We start from the raw sequence: 17,672 nt of genomic DNA on the forward strand, positions 1-17,672 counted from the left end.
ACACAGCCATTTGCAAAGCTCATTGAGCTAGTAAAGGGGTATTACCACCCTAAGCCCTTGATGGGGGCGGCATGGTGGCATTGCTGCCTCACAGCTCCAGAGTCCCAGGTTCATTTCCGGCCTCAGCTGACTGTCGGTGTGGATTTTGCACTTTCGCCCCATGTCTGCGAGGGTTTCCTCCGGTGTTCTGGTTTCCTCCCACAGTCCAAAGATGTGCAGGTTAGGTGGATTGGCCATGATAAATTGCCCCTTAGTGTCCAAAAAGTTAGCTGGGCTTACTGGGTTAGGGTGGAGGACTAGGGTGCTCTTTCCAAGGTCCGGTGCAGATCTGATGGGTTGAATGGCCTCCTTCTGCACTGTAAATTCTATGATAATTGGACAAAGGTACAAATTTAACTCCACGGGATACAGTCCGGGAAGAACATTTGTTGCAAGATTAGGACAATTCGCAGAGCATTGTGATTTTGGATTGGCGTTCAATGACATGTTAAGGGACCGATTGGTTTGTGGTGTAAACCAGGCAGCTATACAGAGAAAATTGTTACTGAATCAGAGTTAAATTTTAAGAAGATCCTGGAAATGGGGGCAGCACGGTGGCACAGTGGGTTAGCCCTGCAGCCTCATGGCGCCGAGGTCCCAGGTTCGATCCCGGCTCTGGGTCACTGTCCATGTGGAGTTTGCACATTCTCCCCGTGTTTGCGTGGGTTTCGCCCCCACAACCCAAAGATGTGCAGGCTAGGTGGATTGGCCACGCTACATTGCCCCTTAATTGGAAAAATGAATTGGGTATTCTAAATTTATAAAAAAACAGTTCCTGGAAATGGCGCCAGCGACAGAAAGTGCTGAGAAAGGCACCTAGGAGCTGCAAAGTGCACAGGTGATGAGGTCTACCAGTTAGGGCAGGAAGCTGCAGGAAGCTGCAAGCAGCAGTGGTGCCAGGAGTGCCAGGAGTGAAGGCATTGGTTGAAGTAGAGGGAATAATGCAGAAACCATAAGAGCCACAGTCACAGGGCAGTGCTTATGTAGTTACATTGTATATGTTGTGTTGCCCTATTATGTATTTCCTTTATTTCCTTTTCATGTATTTAATGATCTGTTGAGCTGCTCGCAGAAAAATACTTTTCTCTGTACCTTGGTACACGTGACAATAAACAAATCCAATCCAATCCAATCGTATAGAAGATTTAAACAGCAGCCTGGGAATTATTGTGGTGAACGTATTGCTACTGCAATTCACCACTGTATTGTACTGTATTATGTTGATGCTCCTGTGCGCTCCTCCTGCGGCTCCGCCCCCTCGGGGGCGGTATATAAACCTGCAGCCTGTAGGCGGCACTCAGTACAGAGCAGTTGCTGGCAGGCACAGATCTAGCTTATTAAAACCACTGTTCACTTCTACTAATCGCCTCGTGTGAATTGATGGTCGCATCAATTTAATAAGCTAAGATATCGCAATGGAAGCCGCCCTCAAACCTGATCGACTGGAACTCGACCCACAGGCAGCTGAAGCCAAAGGAATCTTCTCACATTGGCTCCGCTGCTTTGAGGCCTACCTCGCCTCCTCCTCCTCGCCCGCTGTCACCGAGGCACAGAAGCTGAGTCTCCTCCACGCCCGGGTGAGCCACAGAATCTTCTTACTAATCGAGGAAGCGACTACGTACGCAGATGCGGTCGCGATCCTGAAAAGACATTACGTGAGGCCAGGGAACGAAGTGTTTGCGTGGTATCTCCTCACCACACATCGTCAACGCCCCGGGGAATCGCTGGAGGAATATCTACACGACCTGAGGGTACTCGCTCGGAACTGCAACTACAAGGACGTCATAGTCTCGCAGCACATGGAACTCGCCATCCGGGACACCTATGTGACTGGAGTCCGGTCCAACTATGTCAGACAGCGCCTGCTCGAAAAGGGCGCCCTCGACCTAGAAGAGACGGTAAAACTATCCACCTCATTAGAGGTAGCCTTCCAGAGCCTAAATGCTTTCCCCTCCAACCACGCTATTTTCTCGTGGGCGGCGGAGGTGCAGCCTTCACCCGACCCAAGGGTGTCCCAGGCCTGTGCCGCGCAGCTGCCCGCCCAACCCGGGGGGCCGTCTTGCTATTTCTGCGGTCAGAACCAGCATCCCAGCCAGCGTTGACCAGCTCGGAACGCGACCTGCAGCGACTGCGGCAAGAAAGAACATTTTGCCAACATCTGCTTGGCCCGACCCAAAGTTCCAAAATCGCAGGCCCGACTCACAGATTCACAGGCCCGCAGACCCCGCAGCGTGGCTGCATGCCTGCTGGTACTGCCCCCTTCTGATTCGTCATCCGTGGGGGCCGCCACATTTAACTCCGCCTGACACGTGCGACTCATGAGGGCCGTCATCTCGGCCATCTTGGCCACCATCTTCAACCCAGCCCTCCATCTGCGACTCATGGGGGCTGCCATCTTGGCTGCCATCTTCAACGGCGCCCGACATGTACGACCGACGGGGCCTGCGATCTTGGCCGCTATCTTGGGACCACTGTTGCTAACTTTTGGTTGGCTCTTAATTTGGCTCTGTTTAATCACGTTTGCTCAAGAGTCGCCAGGTATCTTTTGACACCGCCACAAGGTTCAGAACCGAATACTGATCAATGACTCGATACACCAGTTAGTAAGTTCAAAAGCAATGCTCATTTATTTACACACAGTCAAATCTACTCATGCATAAACTCTACAAACTAAACTACCTCTATTGCTAAAGCCTATACTTAGCTTCGGGTGCCCACTTAGTCAGAGGAACAATGGCCGTTGCTCGGTTCTGAGGCTGCTGGGTTGAGCTGTTTACAGGGTAGCAACTAGGAGCGTCTATCTCGTAGCGTGCGTTGACTTGGGACTTACTTGGTCTGGTGCAGCTGCTAGGCAGGTCTCTCTCTTCGGTGAGAGCCAAAGCCAAAGGAGGAAGATTCTCCCTTGGGGGATACCTTTTATACTAAAAAGGGCTTCGGGCGCTTTTGGGCGGGCCTTGAACTTGGACTCAACTAATTGGGTCTTTCCCAATTATCTGTATCGATTTTCCTGTAATAGAGGAGTGGTTCCCTGATCGCTGGGCGTGTCCTGGTGACTGTCAGTCAGCTTTGTCTTAGCTTCTTCTGGCGCCGGGGAGTCTGCCTTAACATTGTGTATCTAAATGTTTCCCTTTTGTCCCCGGAGATGGCTCATTACTATGTAGATTGTTTGGTAGTTTCTGTCCTGTTTGAGAGTTTAAGATTCTAATCGACAGACAGAGCATGCACCTGCTTGTTTCTTAGCATTGTCCAATTTTCTCTGCATTCTTTGCAAGTGTCCATTTTGTAATCAACGCAAAGTGTGAAGGATCACATTACTATGTCGTCTTCATCCTCTGACCACTGGGGCACCCGTACTTAGGCTCGACACTGTCCTATCCTATGCAACACAATCTTACCTAAACCATTTTAAATACATTCATTATCATAAAATTCTACGGGGCGCTATGACATTAATACATGCATTACAGAAAAATAAAAAAACTGGAATCTCTAACTATTCTCAATAAGCTATCCTCAATCAAACAATCCAAAAATACAAACAATCCAAAAATAATCTATACATCTTAAACTGTGCAAAATAGCAGCACACAAATTTCTCTGGCCTGGCAGTCAGAACAGAGGTTTACATCTCTTTATTCCATAGAATACATTAAACAAGATGGATGCTCTTTAATCCGTCCCAATGGGTTCGGGGATCTGGTGAAATCCGAAAATGGGGGACCTAAACCTGTATACCGGGGTGCGAGAGCGATATGCTCTGTCTCGCCATTTCCTGACTCTAAACGTTTGCACGACACTACAAAGTATCGCCAGCACTAAGAGTGCTTTGACTACATATGAGAGTGAGTACCAGGTGATAAACTTATCACACCAGGTCGGGGTGTTGCTAGCTGTCGCTGGGCTAGTTAACTCGGGGTTCTGTGTATTACAGGGGTGAGAATCGTTTACGGTTTGTGTGGTAGGGGTCAGGGGGGTTGTGTTCGCGTGCAACTGAAGGGATCCCGCTAAGATCCATGTGAACACGAAGGCTGTCTTCATCTTTGTCGGTCTTCTTCTTTGTCTTCCTCTGGGGTTCCTGAGGTTCTGGAGTTCTTGAACACAAGCATAATTTCTGTTATTATCTTGCTTAAGATCTCGTATGTCTGTCTGTCTGTCCTTTACTGCCAATTTCCCTTGATAATTGGTCACCATCTGTGACTCCCTCATTTTTTTTTAAACCGAATATTTGGACAAGGCATCTAAGGAAAATACTGCCATACTGTGAGCCGTCTCGCAGCCTGTGTGATTTACCATCCCAGTGTTTGAAGATGTAAATAGCATAGGGAAGCAACTTAAGGGTTGCCAAAACCAAACAAAAGAATTTCGAATGTAACGAGCCAAAATGGGGTGCCTATGGGCCGTGCGGCTAAGAAATGGGTGGAATCCCCGGGTAGGATGGTGATCAATGCCGTTTGTGCTCTACCTGAGCATAGCTGACCCGAGGTGGGGTCCTCAGTCAGGGCGGGGACCAATGCCGTTTCTCCACTGCCTGAGAAACTGGCAAGAACGGGTAAGAATGTGGTCCTCGTGGGAGGCTGCCTCTCGAATTAGGAGAGCAACTATGAGTTGTGTTCTGTCGACAAACTAGTTCCTCTGAACTATTGTCTGGGGATAAACTTGTTCCATTAACAGCCGGGGGGGGGGGGGGGGGGCGTTCAAGGAGTGGTGACGTGGGGCCGTGAAAAAATTTCGAGTTTACAAACAACACTTAACGTGAACACTAACGAACAAACATTCAACAAACATGGTGCAGGTTCCATCAGAAAGGACACCGTATCTCTCCAGCGGTTCCTTTTTTCTCCATCATCTGGACACCTCACTGCTCAATAGCGAACAGGGTCGCAAAGGGATTTGTTTGGTGGGAGTCAGACTCTAAGTCATCATCTTCTCCCGGCTGCCAAACTCTTGTCTGTAGTAACCATGCTCAAGCTGCTTGGGGCGAATTGGGGCCCATCTCATCATTCCGGATGAGCCTGAACTAATTGTTTCGGTGCCAGAATCGTGTGTCGAGGTTGGAGCTACTATGCCTCAATCTGTAATCGCCGTGTGGTGGGTCTGGGTCAGGGGCTTTGATACAAGTGATCTCAAATGGGTCGGTAGAACCATGCTCAGATTCACTGGGAGTGGGGCCTGGTGCAGGGGTGTAGTCGTAACGTGGTGTGCTGTGGCTATCGTCATTGTGATCGCTATCACTGTCGCTGTCACTGCTGGTTGAAGGAAGGGAGAGGCGGAGTCGTGCCTCTGGGGGCGGAGTTGAAGTTGTGTCTGAGGACGGGCTGGAGTGGTTGGGGGAGGGTAGGAATATGTCATCGGTGGGCGGGGTGTGCGCGTCTGCTGCTGCGAGCAGGATGTGATGTGTGTGGTTATTCTGTGAGCCGTAAGCCTTGAGCTGGTTTATGTGAAACCACGCAGACTTACCATTGGGATAGGTTATTTCGTATACGGAGGGGCTGTCTTTGTCCGAAATGGAGTACGGTCCGGAAAATTTTGGGGAGAGGAATGAACTGGGGTTGTAAAGGGAAAACATAGCTTGTTGCCCTACTGTAAACTCAGTGGCGTGTACTGTTTTGTCGAAACAAGCTCTGTTTCTTCCTGGTTCCAAGTCTCACTGCTGTGGCGAATTGGGCTGCCTTTATGTTCTGTACTAGTTGTGTAACCGCATTTTCATGTGTGAGGGCTGTAACTGCGGGGCTGGTCAAATCCAGTCCTAATAAATACTCAGTGCCTTTCATGGGGCATCCGGTCATGAGGGTGTGGGGGGTGTATCCTGTGGATGTAGATACCGTGTTTCTTAAAAACATCAAAGCAAATGGGAGTACTGAATCCCAGGTGTTATTATTTTGCTGTACCATTTTCCTGAGGGTGGCTTTCAATGTCCTATTCATTCGTTCTACAATACCACTTGACTGGGGGTGGTATGCGATATGGAACTTTTGTCTAATGCCGAAAATTGTGAGGACTTTTTTCATTGCATGTCCGGTGAAATGGGGGCCTTGGTCGGACTCTATACTGCGTGGGAGGCCCCATCTTGTAAAGATGTGGTGTGTTAATATTTTAGCCGTTGTCTTGGCCGTATTAGTTCTTGACGGAAATGCTTCCACCCATTTTGTGAAGGTGTCTATGACCACCAACACATACTTGTAACCATTTCTGCACGGGGATAGGGGTCCTATATAATCTATCTGGAGATTTGTCCAGGGTCCATTAACGGGGCGTGTATGACTAAGTTGAGCCTTTTTCGCATATCTGTCCGGATTGTTCTGGGCACAGATGAAGCAATTCTCTACGCAGTGTGTGACATCGATTTTTAAATCAGGCCACCAGCAAAGCGGTCTGAGGTGGGCTAGGGCGGGTTCAATTCCTTGGTGTCCATGATTGTCATGGAACTCACAAATGATCTGGTTCCTGTCCTGGCTGGGAACTATATAAATGCCATCCTTTAAAATCACACCATTATGTGTGGTGATTGCATTTCTAAACTTGTCGTATGGGGCTGGGAAGGTTCCCTTTAAAATTTCCCTGAGTTTCTCGTCCGCTTTCTGGGCCTTCGCTAAATCCTGAATGTTGGTCTGTGAGACTTGAACTGCGTGTACTGGGGTGCTTTTGGGGGGGTTCCAAAAATAACCATGCCTGGAGCCTGCCTTCGCTAGGGCGTCTGCTTTAACGTTACCGGGGGGGAACAACGGTGATGACTGCGAACCTTAATTATTCCGTATTCTCTATCCTTCGCTGTCTCTAAGATATGGCGGTGTAATGGAGCTGAGGGTAGGATTGTACCGTCCGCGGAAACAAATCCTCTTGTTTCCCAGAGTGGTAGGAATTCTGTCAAACTATTACAGACATACAATCTGTCTAAGTAGATGTCTGCTGGGGTCGGGAACGAGTCTGGGTGGTCTACAATATACGCAATTGCTGCCAGCTCTGCTGCCTGCGAGCCTAAGTGTTCTGGCAACTTCAAGGAAATTTCATCTAGGGCGCGTCCCTGCGTGTCCTCTACATATATACCGCATCCAGTAATTCTCTCTCCGTTTAACACTGTGGAGGAGCCATCAGCCTAAATCTTCAGGGGTGGTATCTCTGGGGTGTACTATCTGTTTTCCTGGGAGGTGTTTTGGGAATAAATGGGCCTGTGTTCTGTTTAGTGGTGATGATCTCACATTCATGAGGGGTGCCTGCATACTGCAAATTATCGGCAAGGAATGTGTGGGTTTTGGTTCTCTTTACTGTGATGTCCTGTCCCTGCAAAAGAAGGGTCCAACGGGCTGCGCGAATTTGGCTGACTGTGCCATCCTTAAGTCTGCCATCTAACAAGAGCTGTGTCAGTGTGTGTTCTGTGAGGATGGTGATGGGGTTGAGTCCTGTAATGTATGCAAAGTATTGCACTGCCCAAAAAGCTGCGAGCAGGTGCCTTTCACAGGCAGAAAATCCTTGCTCTACGGGGTCTAACATGCGTGAGGCGTATGTTACGGGGCGTAACTGGTCATGGCGTTCCTGGAGGAGCACGGCTGAAAGGGTTCGGTCGGTGTTTGCTACCTCGATAGCGTACGGGGAATGTGGATCTGGGGCCTGTAGTGGGGGGGCTGTGCTGAGTGCTCTTCTTAAAGCATCCACGGCATCTGTATGCTGTGGAAGCCATTCCCAAGGTGCCTGCTTCTTGAGAAGTTCAGAAAGGGGCGCTGCTTTAGTGGCAAAACCGTCGATATGGTTTCGGCAGTAGCCAACCAGTCCTAAAAATGACCGGAGGGCTGAGACATTGTGGGGAAGGGGCAAATTGACGATCGAGTCAATTCTCTTGTGCTCGATCTCGCGTTTACCATGAGTGATCACTGTTTCTTTCAGAATCTGGGCCTTCTTGGGATTGACTTTACAACCAATTTCTTTTAGGAGTGCTAGGAGCTCGGCGAGAAGCAAAATGTGCTCTCCCTTTGTGTCTGTCTGTAGTAACAAGTTGTCTACATACTGGACCAGACAATCGGGGCGGGAAAATTTTGCTAAACCATTTGCCAGCTGTCGGTGGAAAATGGAGAAGGAATTGTGGAAGCCTTGTGGAAGGCACGTCCACGTGTTTTTTGCCCTTGGAATGTAAAGGCGAATTTGTACTGGCATGCTTTAGCCAATGGAATGGACCAAAAGCGTTACGAATGTCCAAAACCAAAATGTTTTTTGACTGGAGTCCCAGTTTGAGCATGGTCTTGGGACTTGTGGCTACGGTGGGGCTGCTGCTGGGGTTACTTTGTTCAGTTCCCAGTAATCAATGGTCAGTCGCCATGATCCATCCGGTTTCCTGACGGGCCAAATTGGTGCGTTGTTTGTGGAGGCTACTGATCTCAGTACGCCTTGATCCAACAAACTCTCTGTTACTTTGGAGATTTCTCCCTCTGCTTCCTGGGGAAATCTGTACTGCTTCTGGGGTTTAGGGTCGGGACCTGTAATGTTCACAAAGCCAGCCAAACTGCCACAGTCGTGCTTGTGCTGTGCAAATGCTGCTTTATGTTCCTGCAGGACTGCCCTTACCTGTTTGTCTGCACTAATGGCTCGAGGGTCGAACCAGAAGTCTCCTACTGAGCTAATCCTATTTACGTATTCTCCCACTGTGAGAGTGGCGGGGGCTCGTGCTGCCTTTGCCATTTTCCAAACACACTTGTTAACTGGGTCGAAAGAAGTGTTATGGGAGCTCGTGAAATCGATCCCATGGATATGATCTGCTGTCTGGGGCCAATCAACTAAAACTACGGGGTGCTTAGTCGTGATGTTCCCTATCTGTATTGCTATAGGGGTTGTGATGCGTCCCTGCTGTAAATGGCCTGTAAAACCGGTGAGTGTGATGGTGTCTGTTGTGGGCCACGTGTCTCGCTGGAACATCGTGGAGGAATTGAGTGTGGTGTGGGACCCTCATGTGTCACAAAGAAATTCTACGGGTTGTCCCCGGACTTTGCCTGCTACTATCAGTCTACTGGACTTGTCCCAAAGGGTGTCGCAGACACAAGTTGGGGAGCCTCAACACCGTCATTCGGTGCCAGTCATGTCTGCATTCTCTGAACTGGCGCTAACGCTATGGATCGGCTTTGCCCTATTCTTGTTTAGGCTGCCTGTCTGTTGGTTTCTCTGCTGCTTCTGGGGCGCGTTGCACTCTCGTGCAAAGTGTCCTAGCTGTTCACAATTATAACATTCTTGAGGTTTTGGCTGGGGTTGGCTGTTCCTGCCCTCATTTACCCATGCGGGGTTCTGGTGTGCTTTAACTGGGTTCATTTCTACCTGCTCTTCATCGGGTGTTATAAATGCGGTTTTGCCTGCAATTGATTGCTCCCAAGCGCGGGACAATCTCTTCAAAACCCATTTTTCATTGTGGGTCTCATCTGAGGGGTCATAATTTGTGAAAGCTTTTCGTCCTGCTTCTGTGGTGCGGGAGACTAGAATTTGGGTCCATTTGGCCATATTATCTGGGGACAAATAGACGCGGGCTAACTCTCCAAAAACTGCGGTGAAGTGAATCCACAAACATCCAGCAAACGCTGTGGGGTGCTCTGTATTCTTTTGCCGACACTCATTTAGGCCTTCTACAGGGTCTCTTCTGTTAAAGCCGATCGCATCAAGGATCGCTGTGTGCATCTCTTGGAGTGTGCCTCCTCCTACATTCTGTGGGTCGGGAAGGGCTGCTATGACTGAAGGGTCAAGGCTCAAAACTGTGAGCTTCACTTGCTCTTTTTTGTCCAAGCCGTACGTGGTTGCCTGTTGTTTGACTTTCGTGAAAAATTGGTGGGGGTCTGAAGTGGGAAGGCACGGTGTAATTTTTCCACACGCATCCTGTAATTGGGTCACGGTTAAATGGGGTTGTGTAAAGGAAGTCTGCTTCTCCTTCTCTTGCGGCCCTGCGGTATGTGGTTACAGGATTCATGGGGGGGGGGGGGTGTTCTGCCTGTTCGGTTGGGGGGTGGGGCGCTTTCCTTTTCTGGGGTTTTTCCTGCGTACATGTCCCATGTACGTATCTATGGGCAATCTCATTCAATTCCTGCCAATCGGGGCTGTTTTCTTGATCTAATTGGGGTCCGAATGTACTCTGAAATCCATTTTGCACGGACAGCAGAGATTGTAATTTTGCAATTTGCTTCCGGCACTTTGCGTGGTCTACTGAGCTCTGCCTTTGTTCCGTCGTGGTAGTATTGACTGCTCGTAGGGCTGCTTTTAAATCATTGCATTGTTTCTGCAATTTCTCGACTTGCTGTTCTGTCTCTTGTCTTACCAAGACTGCACGTTGTGTGTCCTGGTAGGCCTTATCATATTGCGTCTGAAAACTGTTCAAATGCGCGAGACAAGACTGATATGCCCACTTGGCATCATCTACCTCTCTGTCCCTTGCTGCTAACTGTTCTTTCAGATCTCGATTCTCTTTCTCTACCTCACTCACGTCTACCTCACTACTTCTGTCTCTCTCCTCTATCTCTCTACGGAGCGTCCTAACGACCTCCTCTGTGCCTCGCAATTGTGACAAACAGGACACGATTGCCATCCGCTTGCGAGCTTTCCCTAAGCTCTTCTTGTGGATCTCTGACAGGTTCTCCCACCAAGTATGTCCTATACTCCTGGGTCCTCTTTCCTCATTATTGCAGAATTCACTCCAAAGGGGCCATCCTTTCCCTTTGAGAAATTTCCTGATCTCATCTTCCCAAACGGGCCACTGTCCTACTCTACTGCTGGTCGCTGCGACCTCGAATTCCTGGGTGTTCATAAGGCGTTCCATTGCCTTCATTGCCATTCTCTTTATCTAGGATCTCTACTGAATTTGGAACAGGGGGTGATAAAGTGGTGATGTAAACACGGGTATGGCTTACGCTAATTTCCGGCCTACAAAATTCCCGACTGTTTTACCCAACAAAATCTCTCAGGTTTACCTTATATCCCTGTTAGTATGCATGCATGAACACACTTCCAAATCTCAGAGGCTTGATCAGTACTGTTTTGACTCTTGTGGTTTTTCTTTCTGTTCTCAATTGGATTCTCAATTCAAATTTTGGGTTCTCTCGGAGTGGTTAGGCCACTTCTAAGTCGAGTCCCACCAGAGTCGCCAGTAAATGTTGCTAACTTTTGGTTGGCTCTTAATTTGGCTCTGTTTAATCACGTTTGCTCAAGAGTCGCCAGGTATCTTTCGACACTGCCACAAGGTTCAGAACCGAATACTGATCAATGACTTGATACACCAGTTAGTAAGTTCAAAAGCAATGCTCATTTATTTACACACAGTCAAATCTACTCATGCATAAACTCTACAAACTAAACTACCACTATTGCTAAAGCCTATACTTAGCTTCGGGTGCCCACTCAGTCAGAGGAACAATGGCCGTTGCTCGGTTCTGAGGCTGCTGGGTTGAGCTGTTTACAGGGTAGCAACTCGGAGCGTCTATCTCATAGCGTGCATTGACTTGGGACTTACTTGGTCTGGTGCAGCTGCTAGGCAGGTCTCTCTCTTCAGTGAGAGCCAAAGCCAAAGGAGGAAGATTCTCCCTTGGGGAATACCTTTTATACTAAAAAGGGCTTCGCGCGCTTTTGGGCGGGCCTTGAACTTGGCCTCAACGAATTGGAGCTTTCCCAATCATCTGTATCGATTTTCCTCCAATAGAGGGGTGGTTCCCTGATCGCTTGGCGTGTCCTGGTGACTGTCAGTCAGCTTTGTCTTAGCTGCTTCTGGTGCCGGGGAGTCTGTCCTAACATTGTGTATCTAAATGTTTTCCTTTTGTCCCCGGAGATGGCTCATTAGTATGTAGATTGTTTGGTAGTTTCTGTTCTGTCTGAGAGTTTAAGGTTCTAATCAACAGACAGAGCTTGTTTCTTAGCATTGTCCAATTTTCCCTGCATTCTTTGCAAGTATCCATTTTGTAATCGGGACGTGGCCATCCCAGATGGCTACACTACCTCAGCACCACCGACCATGCCGGCTACCCGCAGCTCAGCGCTGTCACTCTTCATCAGTCACGGCCCAAGCACCTCAAGAACTTTGTGATGACCGTCCGGGTCAATGGACATGAAAAGCCCTGACTGTTTGACTCCGGGAGCATGGAGAGCTTCATCTATCCGGACACGGTAAGGCGTTGCTCCCTCCAGATTTCCCCAGTGTCCCAAACAATCTCCCTTGCTTCCGGATCACATTCAGTGCAAATCTGGGGGTACTGTGTCGCGAACCTCGCGATACAGTGCGCCGAGTACGCCAATTTTAAACTATATGTCCTTTCCCAACTCTGCACTCCTCTCTTGTTAGGGCTGGATTTCCAGTGCCACCTCAGAAGCCTGACCCTGAAGTTCGGCAGACCACTACCCCCTCTCACTGTATGTAGCCTCGCGACCCTTAAGGTCGCCCCTCCCTCGTTCTTCGCGAACCTCACCTCCTACTGTAAACCCGTCGCCACCAGGAGCAGGCGGTACAGTGCCCAGGACAGGGCTTTTATCAAGCGGAGGTCCACCGGTTCTTGAGGGAGGGGATCATCGAGGCCAGTAATAGCCCCTGGAGAGCCCAAGTGGTGGTCGTCAGGACCGGGGAAAAGAACCGGATGGTTGTAGACTACAGTCAGACCATAAAATCGGTACACACAACTCGATGCATACCCCCTTCCCAGCATAACGGATATGGTTAATCAGATTGCACACTACCGGGTTTTCTCCACGGTAGATCTGAAGTCTGCATACCACCAGCATCCGATCCGCCCGGAAGACCGCCACTACACTGCCTTTGAGGCAGACGGCCGCCTCTTCCACTTCCTCAGGGTCCCCTTCGGCGTCACCAATGGGGTCTCGGTCTTCCAAAGACCGATGGACCGAATGGTTGACCAATACGGGCTGCGGGCCATGTTCCCATACATGGATAATGTCACCATCTGCGGCCATGATCAGCAGGAGAAATGTGTTTTCCGCACAACCCGACTAGTCATCCTCGGCTGCGACGTGGAAAACGGAGTCCTAGGGCCCGACCCCGACCGCATACGCCCCCTCCTGTAACTCCCCCTTCCCCACTGCCCCAAGGCCCTGAAAAGATGTCTGGGGTTCTTCTCATATTATGCCCAGTGGGTCCCCAACTATGCGGACAAAGCTCGCCCACTTATCAAAGCCACCATCTTTCCCCTGACAACTGAGGCCCACCTGCCCTTCAGCCGCCTCAATGCAAACATCACCAAGGCCGCGATGCACGTGGTGGACGAGTCCATCCCCTTCCAGGTGGAGAGCAATGTGTCCGACGTCGCCCTGGCCGCTACCCTTAACCAGGCAGGCATTCTTTTCCCGTACCCTCAACGCCTCTGTGATTCGACACTCCTCTGTTGAAAAGGAAGCTCAAGCCATTGTAGAAGCTGTACGTCATTGGAGGCTCTACCTGGCTGGTAGGATGTTCACCCTCGTCACCGACCAATGGTCGGTAGCTTTTATGTTCAACAACTCACAGCGGGGCAAGATCAAGAATGATAAGCTCTTGAGGTGGAGAATCGAACAATCCATCTATAATTACGATATCGTGTATCGTCCTAGGAAGCTCAATGAGCCCCCAGATGCCCTGTCCCACGGCACATGCGCCAGCGTGCAAGATGACCGACTTCGGGCCATCCACAATGACCTCTGTCACCCGGGGGGGTCACCCGGCTTCTCCACTTCATCAAGGCCCGCAACCTGCCCTACTCCACCGAGGAGGTCAGGGCCATGACCAGGGCCTGCCAAGTCTGTGCGGAGTGCAAGCCGCACTTCTATCGGACAGAAAAGGCCCACCTGGTGAAGGTCTCCCGCCCCTTTGAGCGCTTCAGCGTCGATTTCAAAGGGCCCCTCCCCTCCACTGACCGCAAGGTGTACTTTCTCAACGTCGTTGACGAGTACTCCCGTTTCCCCTTTGCCGTCCCATGTCCCGACATGACCGCGGCCACTGTCATTAAGGCCCTGCACAGCATCTTCGCCCTGTTCGGTTTCCCCACTTACATCCACAGTGACTGGGGCTCCTCTTTTATGAGCAAGGAGCTGAGTCAGTACCTGCTCGGTAAGGGCATTGCCTCTAGCAGGACTACCAGCTACAACCCCCGGGGAATCGGACAGGTGGAGAGGGAGAACGCAACGGTATGGAAGGCCGTCCTTCTGGCCCTACGGTCTAGAAGTCTCCCGGTTTCCCGCTGGCAGGAGGTCCTCCCCAACGTCCTCCACTCCATTCGGTCGCTTCTCTGCACAGCCACGAACGAGACCTGTCACGACCGTCTATTTGTCTTCCCCAGGAAGTCCATCTCCGGGGTCTCGCTTCCGTCCTGGCTGACAACACCGGGGCCTGTCCTCCTCCGGAAGCACGTGAGGAGCCCGAAGTCCGACCCCCTGGTCGAGAGGGTCTAGCTCCTACATGCCAACCCTCAGTATGCCTACGTGGCGCACTGTGACGGGCGACAGGATACAGTCTCCCTCCGAGATCTGGCACCCGCCGGTTCCCAAGCGACCATCACCAACGCGCCCCCCCCCCCCCCCCCTACACCGCCTATCACCACCAACCGAATCCCTTATGGCGGGCTACCAGCTGCCCCCCTGGGGATCCTGAACACCGCTCCCGCCCCTACACGGCCTACACCCCCCTTCCCTCATCGCCGACACACCGTGATGAAGCTCCAGACGACACGCTCCCGGAGTCAACGAGTCCAACACCCGCGAAGCCGGAGCTGAGGCGATCACAGAGAACGATTAAGGCTCCGGACAGACTCGATATGTGAGCCCACTTCACCCCTGCTGGACTTCAATTTTTAACAGGGGGTGAATGTGGTGAACATATTGCTCCTGCAATTCACCACAGTATTGTACTGTATTATGTTGATGCCTCTGTGGGCTCCGCCTGTGGCTCCACCCCCTCGGGGTGGTATATAAACCTGCAGCCTGTAGGCGGCACTCAGTACAGAGCAGTCGCAGGCAGGCACAGACCTAGCTTATTAAACCACTGTTCACTTCTACTAATCGTCTCGTGTGAATTGATGGTCGCATCAATTATACAAAGTGCTAGCAGTGCAGGGCAAGTCTGTCCCCAGAAAGGTGTAGATTTAGAGAAGTAGAGTACTTCGCATGTAGGAGAAAAGAACATTTGAGGCACATGTGTAAAACCAAGCAGGGCCTGCCCAGCACCAGCAGAGTAAATAATCCAGCTGCAGTGCAGAGTATAGAGGATAGCCCAGTGGGTGAAGGAACGTTTTGTCCCTGAAATATATGCGAGTGAGCAAGGTAGCCAGCCACTGAAATTGGAAGTAGACATGGGGGTGTCAGCTACTTTTGTGAGTGAACAGACCTACCAGTATGTCCAAGAGGGATTCAATGCTTGAGTTTGGAGAGTACTGCAGCTAGACTGGCTACATACACTGAGAGGCCATAAAAATAGTACAGGTGTCTCCAGTGAATTATAGATAGTAGTCTGCACAGCTCCCGTGATATCTATTGGCTGAAAACATTTTCATTGCAGGAAGGGGGCCTGCCCGAAGTAATAAAAAGATTCCAAGACGTGTTCCAGGAGGAATTGGGAAAGATCAAATGATTGCAAGTAAACATCCATGTGAACCCTGTTATATATTATGTGCAATGTCTCTTTAAGAATCAAGTCATGTGACTTACATGACATCATCAGCTACATTGCGGGTTATTAGGGAGCAGAGTGCTAAACCTTGTACACTGAAGACCTATTCAACAAACCTCTGTTAATCTTGCATCAAACCTACATGCTTCTGCAAAGCTATTTCTTTTGTATTGTTAGTCTAACAATACAACAGTTTACAAAAAGAAAACTGATGACAAGAGACGGATCAGAAGAAAAAAACATTATTTTTCAAAAGAAACGTTGGAGTGGAGCAGCTTCAGCATATCAATCGACCAACTGATTAACAGAAGGTCAGAAAGTGCTGGCACCGGAACCGGTCAGGGTTTGGGGCAAAGATTCAAAGGAAGGACCTGTACCGATTTTAAACCAGCAATCCTAGGAGTCAGGCTACAGGGCTCGCCACGTGTAGTACAGTATGACATGGAGGTAGAGCGGGATGGAGAACAAAAGATTATGATAACTTGATGAATATTGAAGCTGCTGCAAATTAAAGCTGATGAAAGTTAAAGCTGTTACAAATTGGTAATCCACCTTGAATGAATTAAGTGAAGGAGGAACATTCTGACACCATGTAAAATGGTGGGAAATGTTGTCACGTTGAGTTCTTTTGATGAGGACTCAGAACTGGAAGTCATATTCAGAGAGATTCCATCATATTCAAGCGAGCAACATTTCGGAAGAGATGTAGGTCCCTGTATTCTTAAGTACAATTGGAAGCAAAACTTTTAATTTGCTAAGAAGTTTAGTTCAACCAGAGATCGTCAGAGATAAGAAATATCAAGAACTGGTGAAAATATTTGAAGATCGTTATTCACCAAAGCCATTGATTATTATAGAGAGGTTTTATTCTCATCGAAGGAATAAGAAGGTGAAAATATTGCACAGTTCGGTGCAATCCTTAAGCGACTTGCAGAGTTTTGTGAATTTGGTGATTTGTTAGACACAATTAGAGATTGTTTAATGAGGCTATTCAAAGAAGGTTATTAACTGAAAGTAATCTATGTCTAAAGACTGCATTTGATATTGCTGTTTCAAAGGAGCTCGTGGCTAAGGAGGCTTCTCCAATTTGAGCAAGTAAGAGGATCCGTAACCTGGCTGCTAGTCAGAAGATGTCTATCCAGCACAGGCGTGTGTTTTCGCTGTACAAATATGAGCCATTCACAGGCTGATGCAATGTAAAAATTGTAGCAGAACTGGCCACCAAGCAACAATTTGTTGGAGTAAAATAACTTCTCCAGAGAAAAATATTCAAAGGAAGACACAGAACTCCATCATTGGAAGAAACAAACCAAGTTCAACTAAGAAAATTCATAATGTGGAAGAAAAGAATAACAATCACAATGAAACTAAAACAATTCATTGCACTGAAGAATTAAAGATGTACATGCTATCGGCACAGGGTTAGTCACATCTGCCTTTAAAACCAGATATGTGATCTTGAGAACCTATACTGCAGAGAGAGTACCACTGAGAGGTTGCATCACAGTCAAGATTGAGCTAAGTGAACAAACTGCAGAGTCACCTCTCCATGTGGTGTGAGACGGTTTTCCAGCTCTCTTTGGCTGCTCTTGGCTGTAAAGGATTAAATTGAATTGGATCGCAGACAACAGCTTAGTTGATTCAAAGTGAGACTTACAGACCATAACGGAAAAATACAGCAGTGCTTTTGAAGGCACTGGGCTCCATGAAAGGTGTATAAGGGTCCCTGAAGATTAAGGAAACCAATCAGCCGAAATGTCTCAAGGCTAGAGCTGTACCCTACGCAATACATTCGAAGGTTGAAGCGGAAGTACTGAGACTTGTGGAAAGGGCAGCTTTAGAACCTGTCACGACTAGTGACTGGGAAACCCCTATTATACCTGTCATGAAACAGGATAGTACAATTCGTATCGACGGAGATTTTAAGACACAGTCAATCCGGTTCTCTGTGCCTGGATCAATACCCGCTAACATAGATTGAAGATTTGTTCACAGGCCTAGCAGGAGGACAGAAGTTCAGCAAGATTGACCTTTCGCA

This window comes from Scyliorhinus torazame, chromosome 6 (genome assembly GCF_047496885.1).
Source record: "Scyliorhinus torazame isolate Kashiwa2021f chromosome 6, sScyTor2.1, whole genome shotgun sequence".
Classification (NCBI taxonomy): Eukaryota; Metazoa; Chordata; class Chondrichthyes; order Carcharhiniformes; family Scyliorhinidae; genus Scyliorhinus; species Scyliorhinus torazame.